General features: G+C 38.8%; 1 protein-coding gene and 1 long non-coding RNA gene across 12 annotated transcripts in view; both read left to right on the top strand.

The window, feature by feature from the left end:
• The window catches only part of MACROD2 (mono-ADP ribosylhydrolase 2), an 861,442-nt gene that overhangs the window by 418,620 nt on the left and 430,376 nt on the right, over nt 1-12,446 (top strand). The window lies entirely within an intron of this gene.
• LOC308193007 overlaps nt 1-12,446 on the top strand; it is a 46,199-nt gene that overhangs the window by 18,917 nt on the left and 14,836 nt on the right. The window contains exons 2-3 of one of the 2 annotated variants that reach the window (XR_013949290.1): nt 144-291; nt 4,216-5,898. This is a non-coding gene — a long non-coding RNA (uncharacterized lncRNA). Of the gene's footprint in view, nt 1-143; nt 357-4,215; nt 5,899-12,446 lie in introns of both variants that reach the window. The other variant, XR_013949291.1, reaches the window with a different exon arrangement.

Genomic DNA, 12,446 nt, shown 5'->3' with positions numbered 1-12,446 from the left:
GTCACAAGATAGGGGAGACAAGCTAAATGTGGGGGGGACTTCTGCAGTTGTATAAGGAGAGAAAAAAAGGGGTGAAAGGCTCTTACGTGGAATGGAAGAATACTAAAAGCTCCCCCCATTTTTGTGGGGTGGCCTACTTGCAGGGGCTGGCCAGGGACGGACCCAGCTGTACTATCTGCACCTGTGAAGCTTCGTTGAGGAGAAGATGGCGATGCTGATAAGGTGCAGCTGTGAAAAAAGAGAAATGCAGGCTGCAGGGCGTCAGGGAGTACCCTGTGAGTGCTGGGGAAGGTGAGCGTTTGGTTTGTAAGATACGGTTCTGGTCCTCTGCCTTCCAAGAAATCTCTGTGGGACAGGTAAGGAGTTGCTGGGATGTTGGAGAAGAGAGAGCTGTGTTCCCTGGGAGAAAGGGGAGCTGTGTAGGGGGGTTGTACAGCAGGCAGGGAGGTGGAAGAGAAGTGCTGCTGCCAACACGATCTGTTTGCCTCAGCTTGGAAAAAAATTCCAAAAAAATCAAGTCCTGGTGTTTGCTGGGGAGGAAGCAAAGAGTGAACTCAAAAAAAAAAAAAAGTGTGAAAGGGTTTATGTGATGCTGTCTTTGAACTAGTAGATGCAAGAGGCCCCTCTTCTCTACGTTTGCGTGTATTACTTGGATGCTAGTACATATTGCTACTAGCAGTTAGCATGTTACTAAGGGAGGACAGTAAGAAAGTCGTAGGAGAAACCTTTTGCAAATGCGTATTATTTCCTGAATGTATTTGTTGGGTGGGTCTTTCTGCTTTTGTTTCTACTGGAGAAGTTTGCGCTTGAAGTGGTTTGGTTACTGTAGTGAAATGGCTTGAGTTTAGTGAGCAGAAGATGAAGAATATGTACTAAAAATAACCCCTGTTGACTTAGATACCTCTTGGTAGGTACTATTTACTTTATTTTTTCTGATCTAATGGTGAGGGTAAATTACTTATGAGTTAATTCAATCTGCAAAAAAAAAAGCAGATTCATCTAGTTTTTGTTAATATACTTAGTCTTCAACAAAACATTGAATTATAGCAAATGATGTTTCCTTAAAAAACAATAACAAACAAACAAAAACCAAAAAATCTCCAGCAGATATAAGTGTGGTGTTGTGCCCTTAATTTTGTCGTCATCTTTCAGCAGGCAGTCATATCTATTATTTTGCTATTGTTATGTAGCGTAATGAAAACGAGCTGAAATACTCTAAGCACCAAATCGTCTTCATAAAGAGATTTTTAGGAAGAAATGGATTGTGGTGGGGATTGTAATCTGAAATGCACTAGCATACACAAAATATATTCCATGTTTAGTGACGCTACAAAAATATTCATAATTAAATGTGATGCATAGAGTAATATTCAGGGGAGCTATTTCATGTAATTAATTTCCAATAACTGTGTTACTCTATAATATCATATCACCGAAGAAGATAAATACGCTGGATGGTAGTTGGAAAGTACAAATGGCTAATTCGTTAGTTCCACATAAAGAACAGATACAGAAATGGCTTCTGCAGGAGGAATAATGCAGGTGAAACCTGGCAACGTATTTGAAGCAACAGTGCAGGGCTTCTTCCAGCAGGTCTCTATTGGGAGTGCCAAAGAGCTCATGCTTTGGGTCAAGGTATACTTTTATTTATGTTTCTGCAGCTTACTGGGTCCAAGTCACAAAAGAGTTGGGCTTTTTATGATTTTCAGCTCATTTTGAAGTCACAGTGCGCGAGAATTCTTTGAAGTAAGTCTGCTTATGCAAGCTGCTGAATATAACACTTTTTCATTAAAATCTAAGTCTTCTGGCTTACAGCGTATTCAAGTTCCTTGTATGCTCTGTAATAGCTAATAGGAGGCCTGATTAAAAACACAGAGCTCCTCAGAGTTTGAGGGGAGAGCTTTTGGGCAGCTTTCTGCATAGAAAACTGAGAGCCTCCTTCCATGGTGTGCTTTCTTTTTTTTTAAAAATCTTCAATTTCTCCCCAACTACTTTTCCATTATCTTGTGTAGTACTACTAATAACAATGAATATATAGTGAATGTCAGTTAAAAGCCAAGTCTCTGTCTATTATAACTAATGAAAATATATTGAATTTAATATACTTGGTTGGAGATGTTAGTTTCTGACAGTAAATGATGGCTTGCACTAATTAGGGTCATTATAATGCAAGTAGAGTGCATTCTTCAAGGCCAAGGTACTACTGGTATTTGAGACTCAAAAAAAAAAAGCTACGTTTTTTTGGTAAAACTGGAATGAAATGGTAAGTAAAGCTTATTGTCAGCGCTGTTATGGTGTTGGCTACCTTTAGGAAAACAGTCCGTTGCTGCTCTGAAGGCTGGCAGAGAGGTTTTGGGCACTTTCAGGGCTATTTGGCTTGCATGGGAGGCTGGAGGAATGGTGGCATGTTGACTTGTTTTTTTTTTTTCTACCACATCTGCTTTTTGTCCCTTAATTTCCACTAACTGCACTTCATATGTGCAGGGAGTACCTCAGGATAAAGGGAGCCTCAGTGCAAGCGATTCAGGCTGTCAGGACCACAAAGGTCCTCAACAGGTGTGTGGGAAGAGATGCAGGATGACAAGGAAAGAGCACTAAGCAAATAGTTTTCATGAGCTGTTAGAATATAAATCAGAATATTTGGCCTTTTTGTTCCTGAAATGAAATGGAGAGAGGAGCTCCAATGGGGGGAAAAAGTACTTTATTGTGATGAATCTAACTCTGGCTAGCTAGCCCAAATCTCTTAAAGCCAAGATGAAGGTAGCCTGTAGTTGCTGTGTGAGATGTCTGCTGTCAGAGACATGGGGTTGGTTCCTTCTGCTGTTTGGCGGATGGGCTGAGCTGTGCAAAGGTCACTGCTGTTACCTGTTGCTTGCAGCTGGGTGCCCAAACCAAGGCTCTGACATTGTCCCCACTTGGTTCCCCCCCAGCATCCTACAGGGAGAGGGGAAGGAAGCTTTCTTGGTGCTCATAATCTTTAATTATTGTAAGTGACTTTATGTAGGGGCTCTCAAGTATGTGGCCAAGTAGGGACTTACCTGTTAGGCTGCTCACTTCTTTCAAAGAAGTTTTCACATCTCATTTTAATATTGTTATTACTGTGTGGATATGCTACAACTTAGTGATACTTTCTTATGCTTATCCAAGGAAAAATTCTATACAAATATCAACTGCTCAATTATTGTTTCTGAAATGTATATTTTTTGAACACCAGACGTGTTGCCTGTAGGATGTTACTTCTCTTTGATGTTTTGCCCCTTCCAGTAAGTGAAATAATTTGAGTTATTTCAAATGTGTAGTGGGAATTCTGAGGGGATCTATGGAAAATATCTTGAAGCTGAATGTAAGCTAGTGTTCTGTTTAAAAAAAGAGGGGGGAAAAATGCTTTGCCTCGTGAGACCACTGAATGAGATTTTTGCATCACCAGGCCAGTTCCAAACAGAATTTCTGACTTTAAAAGCAATGCTGGCTAAAAATACTGCTAAATATTTCATTGTGAAGTTTCGGAAAAGCCACGTAATGTTTCATTTAGAAATGCACATATATGTTTGTTGGCTTGTTTAATGGTGATCAGTGGAAGTCAAGAAGATGAGAAGTCTGAGATGAGCCCAGTGCTATGAAGGAAGGGCTGAGCTCTCCCCCAGAGTGCTTTTGACCTGAAGATGAGGCAGGTACTTACGGGGTTGTTTGATTACAGTTACTTGGGGTGAATAGGAGGGAAGAGAGGAAAGAGCAGGTTTAAAGCAGGAGGAGGAAAACTGAAGGAATGTGCAGGGAGAGGCAGAATAAAGTAAAATGAAGATTAGCTGTGCTACACTGAAAGCAAGAGAAAAAGCTCCGAGCAAGGACTTCTTTTCAGCTGAAGAAAGTGCAATACATGTGCATCGCTCCCTGCATCCACCGGTCTGAAGTGTTTCTGTTACAATTTGCTCTTCCAGCTAGCATCTCCATCTATTTCTCTTCCAAGGAAGAAGTTTGTGCTTCTCCTGCAATGGTATGTGTAGGTTTCAGCCACACGTTTGGTTGTCTTAAAGATAACAAAATAGAACTAAAAACCCTTTAAAGCTTAGACACTTGTTATCCTAAAACAGTGGAAACAAGGAATTTGTATATTGTAAAATACAGCTGTCTTCAATAAAACGGCAGAAGAGTAAGAGCACAAGAGCATCGCTTTAGACTAATTCAGTTTTTTGTTGCACCTTGTTACCTTCTCAGGAGAAGGATGCTGAGCTGCAATCACCTCTAACTTCTGACATCCTGACAAAGGAAAAAATGGTGGAATCCTCTCTGGGGGGAAAAAAACACCCTGATTAATCTCAGCAACACCAGTGTTCACAGTCTACAGGAATCTCTTAAGGAAACCGTTGCTGAAGACTAGTGCCTGAATATGGATGTTTTCCCAAATTGGGCTTTTAACTATTTGTTTTCATCTATTTTTAGTCTGCTCATGGTAGCAGTAATTCAGATGCAGTAATGTACAACTCAAACTGTCAAACTAATTACATTCTACGTTCTTCTAAAAATTTGAAGGGATGGAAATATTTAGCAAGCATGTATAATATGTTCAGGATACTATCATGTCTTTGTCAAAGCTCCCTGATTTCACAAGATGTGTGAATAATGGAATGGGTTACTTTTAGAATGTGAAAACAATCTCTAATTTTTTTAGTCTGTGTTTGTCTTACGTATGATAAGAGAATGTTAAATCCAATTTATTGCAAAATTTAGCGTACTGTCTTGGGAAAATCAGTTGTCAGCTGCACATAATTGTTTGTTTTAATTGTATATGGTAAGCAAGGAGCATCTTAGAGATGAAGGTGCAAGAATCATTTCCTTGCCCCTTCTCTGAAGACCATGGGAATTCAGAAGAATTTAGGTTTTGAAGTGTAATGGCTGGGAGCCTGTGCCTGGTTCGGGCACCCAGGTTTTAAATAGATGCAGGACACATGGAACTGTAGGCCCCGCTTTTTTAGGTATGCACCATTGGCTGCGCTTTTGCTGTTTTATTGCCATGAAAGAATGGCTGCCTTGATTATACGTAAGTTATGAGAGCTGAATGATTCTGGCAAGTTAAAAATGTAAAAGCGACGTTTTCACTGTTAAAAAATGCAGAAGTGTAGCCACTGATATATTAAATTAAGGTAACCACATGTAAATGCGCAATGTGTATTCATTTAGCGTGTGGCTTGGACTAGCTGTTGGATGACTAATGGGTTGCTTCATGTTAGTCAGCAGATATGGATGTGAAGAACAGGAGAATATCTAGAAGCAGTTAACTCATCTGTGCATCCAGCCTGAGCAGCTCTTAAAATCTCTGCAAGGCCTAGCTGCCTCTCTGGTTTTCCTAATGCAAATAAAATGTAGTATCTACGTTAATTAATATTTCTGGGAGACGGCCAAAGCGAGGAATGCATTTGTTTCTTAATAAGAAAATAATTATTGTATAATTCATTTGACTACATCAGCATTTTGCAGTAGTTTTTTTTTTTTACTAGCTAATGACAATCTCTTGTGGAAGAAGAATCTTTCTCCCTTGGTGGGGAAAGTTGTGGGGAGTTTAAAAATAACAGCTGCCACGTTTGTAATGTCTTGTAGCACTGTACTGCTCAGAATGTACATATTCATGTCTATTTATTTTCTGTGCTTTTTAGGAAATCTTCGGTTGTTCATGCAAGTAGTTAATGGACCAACTTTTTTAATTCCTAATGGGGATGGCCGTTCTGATGTGCTGCAAGCCATCTTCTAATCAGTAGAGTGCAGAAGTCTAAGAAAATGAGTACGTGTCCTGTATCTAAGTCAATATACTTAAATAAAATGGACAAGAAATTTAATTTAAAAAAGAAGTTTCCCGACTTCTATCACTCTTTACATGATGGAAAGCTGACAGTCTGAAGAAAGGTAGGGAACTGTTGATATACGACATTTTTCTGTAGTTTTTTTTAACTACAGGTCATTACAGTGCTGTTCACATGTACTGCTGTTTAGATGACTACTTCCTCTCTGCTGCTCACCTGTCTGTTATTTGTGGACAAATCATTTAGCAAATTATTATGTAAAGCCTCTGACTTCAAAAAAAAAAAAAAAAGCCAAGACAGACTATCTGAATGCGGGGGAATTAAGTTCTTGGTATCATTAATAATGGTCTGGCCAGCACAGGGCTGATGTGTCTTAGTGGACAATAAGATGAAAAGAAAAGCAAACGTTTAGACCATCTGTATGTCTTTAAAGTGATTTGGGATCCAGGAAGACATCTGATTTCACTAAAGTAGCTAAACATTCCCAAGAAGATAGTAGTAATATCAGCAGCTAAAAGGTAACCCTATTTTATTTTTTCCTATGGATAATTGGAAGCAGCTCATCTGAGATGGCTTCTGTGTTCTCTGAGTAGACACAATTTACTTGAACTGGAATTCTGCACACCATTCTGTTGGCATAAAATATTTTAATTTTCTTTACTGAATTCTCCCTTTTGTTCTTCCCTCTATGCATCCATAGATGTTGGCTTGGAATGGGTATTAGGACAGAGCGTTGGTATAGTTGGTCTTACTGCACCTACACAATTTTCTCATATGCATGCCACAAAGATTAAAATGACATTGTTTGGAAAAGTAACAGTGAAATGATGTTCTAAATAATGAAGAAAAGAAGGAAGAAAATTACCTGTGCCTAATAATGGTAAATATCACTACTGAAATTACTGCAGTCCTTTTGTCAGGTCAGAATAAGCTCTCATTGAGTATATTTTCGGGCTTAATGAAAATAATGTTGTGCTTTCCTGATGTCATTATTTTGCACTGATTGCAGTGCAATGTTTGGACTCTGTTTAGAGACTTGAGCTAGCTGATTGCTTGGTATGCATGGAGCTTTAAGTTTTGTGAGGTGTGAAGCTTGCTTTGACTCAATTTCTGCTTGTGAGTACAAGCAGAATAATCCATGGTTTTCAGTTAGTTTGGTTTTAGTAGGAGGTAATTTACCAACCAATGCATGGATTGTGCCTGTCTAGCACCTAGGAAGTAGAGTCCTAGCAGGGCTGTCTGCTGTTCATGGGTGTGCTGGAGCGATGTCTGAAGGAGCCAGTCCAAATCTGGCAATCCTAATAGTATCATCTGCTTAATATAAAAAAAAGTCACTCTTGAATCTGTGTGATTATAGGTCTCTAGGCTCTTCCGGAGAGGCATCTTCAATGTAAAAAGACTAGGCTTCTTTTTATGAAGGAAGCTTTGTTCACAGGCATGTAGATTACTTTCTCTACTGTTTAAAAAAAGGAACAAAATTGCTCTTGAACAAATAAAATTGTTCCTAGCAAACAGTTTTTTTTTCCAAATTTCTCAATACCCCTACTTACTGGAAAGCTTATTGGGATGATACACTGACTTGTCATGAGTGTCATTGCTAAGTAAGTGTTTTTCTATGAAGTCAAATACTTGACTACCACCAAAAAGATCATGGTCCTCTGCTGGATTGTGGATGTTCTTTGGAAGGGGAAACTCATGTGTGTTTTAACTTTTTTCATTGTGAAGGAACAAGGCAAACTTTTTGCATGTGAAGATTAACTCCAGCTTGCATGAGTGCATAGTTTTGATAGCAGCTTTTCTAATCTGAAGCTCCTCTTTGTAGGCTAACCTTGTAGTAGTCAAATCAGGTATTAATCCACTGATGTAGGATGGAGTAATTTAAAAAATATTAATAATAATAAAAAAGGAGGGCAGGACACACAAAGCAAACATGGTCTGAGGAACATTCTCAAAGAGCACAGCCTTTCTGGACATGCTGTTTTAAGACACAGTTCAATGTGATACTCTTCTCTGTTTCTGGCCTAATAACTAAAATAAAGGACCAGCACCACCCAGAACTTGTGCGTGGCTTGCTTCTGTGTTGCTGTATTTTTTTTCTATTATGTAGGTTAGGTCACTTTGTGTTTGTGGTAGTTGATTACTTTTAAAAATTTACCTTATTATAGTTTGGGGAAAAAACAGCAACCATGACATTATATAATATTTTAAAACATTTGTAGTTGTATCCTCATTTTTAAAAGCTATAAATGGTTTGAGAGGGGAGAACTGCATTTTAGTGAGCTTAATGGTATTGATAGAACTTCTGTAGCCTTAATCAGTCCCTGGAGCATCTTAAATCTATAAATAATGAGTGTTCTGGAAATGGCGTGTCTACCTCTACTGTTAGAAAGCAGAGCGTACAGTTTTTTGCTTTTGTAATTGGTGTGATGTTCAGCTTGAGTAAATTTCATTCACATTAACCTTGAAGTAAGGAGCCTCAAGTTGTTGATTATTTTTTTTAAATCTTTTGAGCGTTTTTTTCTCATTTCTTTCTGCTTTATATCGTAGGAAATGAAATGGAGTTAATAAAATTTATTTGTAACATCTTTATATTCTGTGGTTATGAAGAAGACTTATTTCAGTTGCTTGCATAAGGAAAAAATTAAAAGCAGGTGATAGCAGCTCTATTGCTTCCAAATGTACACTTAAACAGGCACACTAACAAGGCTGCTGGGTTTATAGGCTTATTGACAGACAACAAATGAATTTTATCCGTTCTCTCCGCTGCCTCTCCCTTTTTCCTCTTAGCTGCACTTCTGTGGGCAGGTGTGTTAATTGAGGTGTACAGCACACCTGTGTTACCGATGGGCAGTGTGGCAAGGCAACATGGACTGCACGTGGCCGAGGCCTCCCGATGTCCCTGTGGCACGGAATTAGTCCATTGCTTTACAGCTTCCACGAGAGAGAGTTTTGAAAGCTAATAATTGTGAAAAGGTAGATGGTGTTTTGTTTTCTTGGAAGATGCTATTTCAGGAGTAAAATAACCAAAATTCATTAAGGGTTCTGACAAATGCCGTCAGTACTTCTAAATGGAATATGGCTCAAGTTGTAGAGCAACTTCTTTTGTCACTAACAGTATCCAGTGGGCTCCATGAATTTCTGTACACATTTGAGTCAAAACCTAAGATTGGAATCTCTTCTGAGTTTTCTTCCCTTGCATTTTCCTGTGTTTTTGGGTTTTGTTAACTAGTCCAGATGTAGGGATTGAAGAGGATTTCAAGAATGTCGATTGTATGGCAGAAAGCAGTCTGAGTGAATAGCTCCAATCCCTGAGTGTTTGTTTTATTACCTAAGAGAATTCAGTTTCCTTCCACACTGACTTGCTTTCCACTTTCCCTCCTTCTTGCTTGCTGCCAAGATGCATTAGATTTTTAGTATTTTGACATATTTTATAGATGAGCAAGTTTTGTAAAATGCACGTTTGGTTAATTTTTAATTCCGTATGATGACATTACCTGTTAAGTATAGCAACTTGAAGTCAAATGCTTTTACGGATGAATACCTTGTATGAAACTTCCAGCAATAGTATCATGTGTGAAATTTGCATATTGCTTTATGAAATATATTAAAGGAAGCTGCGATTTTAATGATGTTTACAGTGATCTGAAAGAGCCAGAATTTTTCTGGTGTCATGCCATACTGGAGAGCACTTCTGCACACAACTGTGCTATTAACTTTTTAAAGCTAGTGTGAAATTTGAATAAAACAGAGTGGGAATTGTACTGATCTGTTTATTTTCAGAGGTTGTGAAATTATGGATCAGGCTTGAGTAGCTGTTGTTCGTGTTTTTCCCTTGGTTTTACACTTAGTCACGTTAATTCCCTGTTCAGCAACATTACCTGCTTGTTAAATGTACGAGAGAATAATTTTGGTAAGTTATATACGCTTTTGTTAGCTTATGCACACACAGGTACTAAAAGAAAATTAGCACTGCCAACAGAAATACATTTTAGATAAACTGCTAGGTAAAATATATAGATACGGATGTCACACAGTTATTTGATGTGCGCTTCAGAAATGCCCCCGTAGCGGATCTGCGAACTGTTAAGGTCCTGATCCAACATACGTTGAATTGGATGAGAGACTTTCCATCTGTTCTGGGTCTGCTTTGTAAAGACAAATGGAATTGTTTAAAGAATTGTATTTTTTATCCAGTTCACATGGTATATGAAACCTATTAATGGCTTGTATAATGTGAAGTTTGGACAAGAGCCCTTCTTGGTCATCTTGCTGGCATTCCTCCTAATTAACTCCGGCTATGGAAAACAGTTGCTTGACTTTGAGGAGAAATACCTGTGGGTGAGCCTGGAGCTGCTCCTGAACATGAGGCTACCACTGAGGCAGCTTCTCTGTTCCCATACCGTGGGCTTGCAGCAGTGTTAAGCTGCTCCCAGAGGAGTCTGCAAAGGGAAACCGAAAATAGGTTGGGTGAAGGTGGCCACAGCTCATCATGAACACACAAGAAGGAAAACACAAAAATGTTTCCTACAAAGAGCTGTTCCTTTTTCTTAGGACTCCTTGTCCTCTCAGACCATGGAAAGCATGGTTTTGTTTCACTGAGATTGTTTTATTTTAATTTTCTTGTACATAAGGAATATCCCACTGACATTGCTGCTTGGTTACTCAACTTTTTTTAAACTGTCAACAGAGGAGGAATGTGGCTGTGTCTAGGCGAAAATTGTGTTTCAGGAAGAAAAATGCAAGCTCCAAGAGTATTTAATCCCAATTCTTTAATTACAGATTCAAACAATTTTTGTAAAACATAATAAATCAAGGTCCTGACAAATCGATGCTTGTAACACACTTTGAAAATGTAGGATGCTGTTTCCAGCAGCGGTCATGTTGCTGGTTTTCCTTGACATAGGAGTACCGGCATGTTCCTTACTATTGACAACAGCTCGATGTGGTCTGCATGGAGGCTGGGGATGGTTACCATACTCGTGCACATACTAAAGGCTCCTGGCTTTGCCCGGGCACCTCGTGCCCAGCTGGGGACGTGCATTATCAGCAGTGCTCCATCTTGCTGCTTAATTATCTTTGTGTGCAAAGCTGGAGAGAGAACACAGGAAAGAAAAATGTCTTTGCACAGCGATAATCAATAAGACCAGCAGTGGTTTAAGCCTTTGGTGATCACAATTTAGTTGTTTTGAAAACAGTCGTAAGAAAGACTAATGATGTAGACCTTGTCATTTGCTGATTGTTCCTGACAACTCAGGAGAAATTGTTAGGAATGGGGTTAATTAAATGCTTTGTTTATCTTGTTGTACTAGTGAAGTTATAAAATTCTAAGCCTAAGTTATCCTACATGCCTTTATATCAATGGTAAGCTTTACTTCCTTTCCAGATGTCTCTTGAAGAAACAGGGGGGACCCCACACACCGTGCAGCTCCATGTTAAGCCGGTGGGAGCCGAAGGAGTTCTGCAGTGTGCATGTCCAGGATAGCACTGTAGTTTTTGGCTAGAGAGATAAATGATCCATATTTGAAAAAGTACTTTTTTTGTGTGATGTAAGTGGGTGAGGCTGGAAGTGCCAGTTCTAGTTTTTCCATAGTTGTGTAAGGTTGGAGGGGAAATACTATATATTTCTTAGGTTGCTTTGACAAGCAGACAGATTGGAAAGATATTAGAAAGCACTCGAGATCTTAAGTAGACCAAACAGTACAATCTCTTTTTGTGGAGTTCAAATGTATATATATTTCTCCTAGGATAACTTTTCTTCCTTGGCTTTCTAAGGCGAGACAGATAAGTGATGATGGGTGTTAGTCTTCTCGTACGGTAGTGGCAAGTTACAAGGTTGACTCTTGGGAATAAAACTGCTAGATGGAAGGAGTTAGCTATTGATTAGTATTTATCTTGTCCGGCAAGTAATAGGCTATGTTCAGACTGCTTTATATGAAGAACTACATGTAAAGTTAAAACTCAGAAAATGTCAAAGCTAGTTCCTTTGAGACCCCAAAAATATGGCTGAGGAGAGACTTAGGAGCAAAATAAGATCTCCCTTGTGAATTTGTTGCAAATGCAAAACCAAATTTTATTAAGTAATTTTGGCTGAGCTGTTGAACTGAATAGCAGCTGGTATGAGGGCAAAAGCAATGGGGATCCAAAGCATAGAAATGTCCAGTTATCTCTCTTGACTCTAGTATGAAGTCACTGTGACTTCCTAGAGTCAGGAAACTGATACGTGAAGCCTACCAACATGAACAATATTTTTAAAATTTAGAACAATGTTTTGCTGACCACCACTGAGACAGCAATATAATGCAAAGAAGTGTTCAAGGGAGCATAGCTTTAGGATTATTGTGTGGAAATGGGTGGGGGCTGTTTTGTTTAGGTGATTCTGAGGCTACTTGATCGGAATCGTGCTGCTTATTGCAAAGAAGAAATGAAAACGCATGGCTTTGGAGAAAGAATTGTAGGAACGGATTTCATTTTGAAGGATGTATGAGTCCAAGAAGCAATTAGTTGATTTTGAAGCAAAGCTGGTTTTCCTTGCATGTAAGAATAGTTTCTAAGGTTGAAGCTTGTTTATGTGGAATTTCCTTCCTAGAAGAACTTGTATATATTGATCTATCATGAACAGCTTTGTAAATATGCAAATGGATTTCTATAAAA

This window comes from Anser brachyrhynchus (genome assembly GCF_964034855.1).
Source record: "Anser brachyrhynchus genome assembly, chromosome: 3".
In the NCBI taxonomy this organism is placed as follows: Eukaryota; Metazoa; Chordata; class Aves; order Anseriformes; family Anatidae; genus Anser; species Anser brachyrhynchus.
The sequence above is the reverse complement of the archived record's forward strand: the minus strand, read 5'-3'. Positions and strand labels throughout refer to the sequence as shown.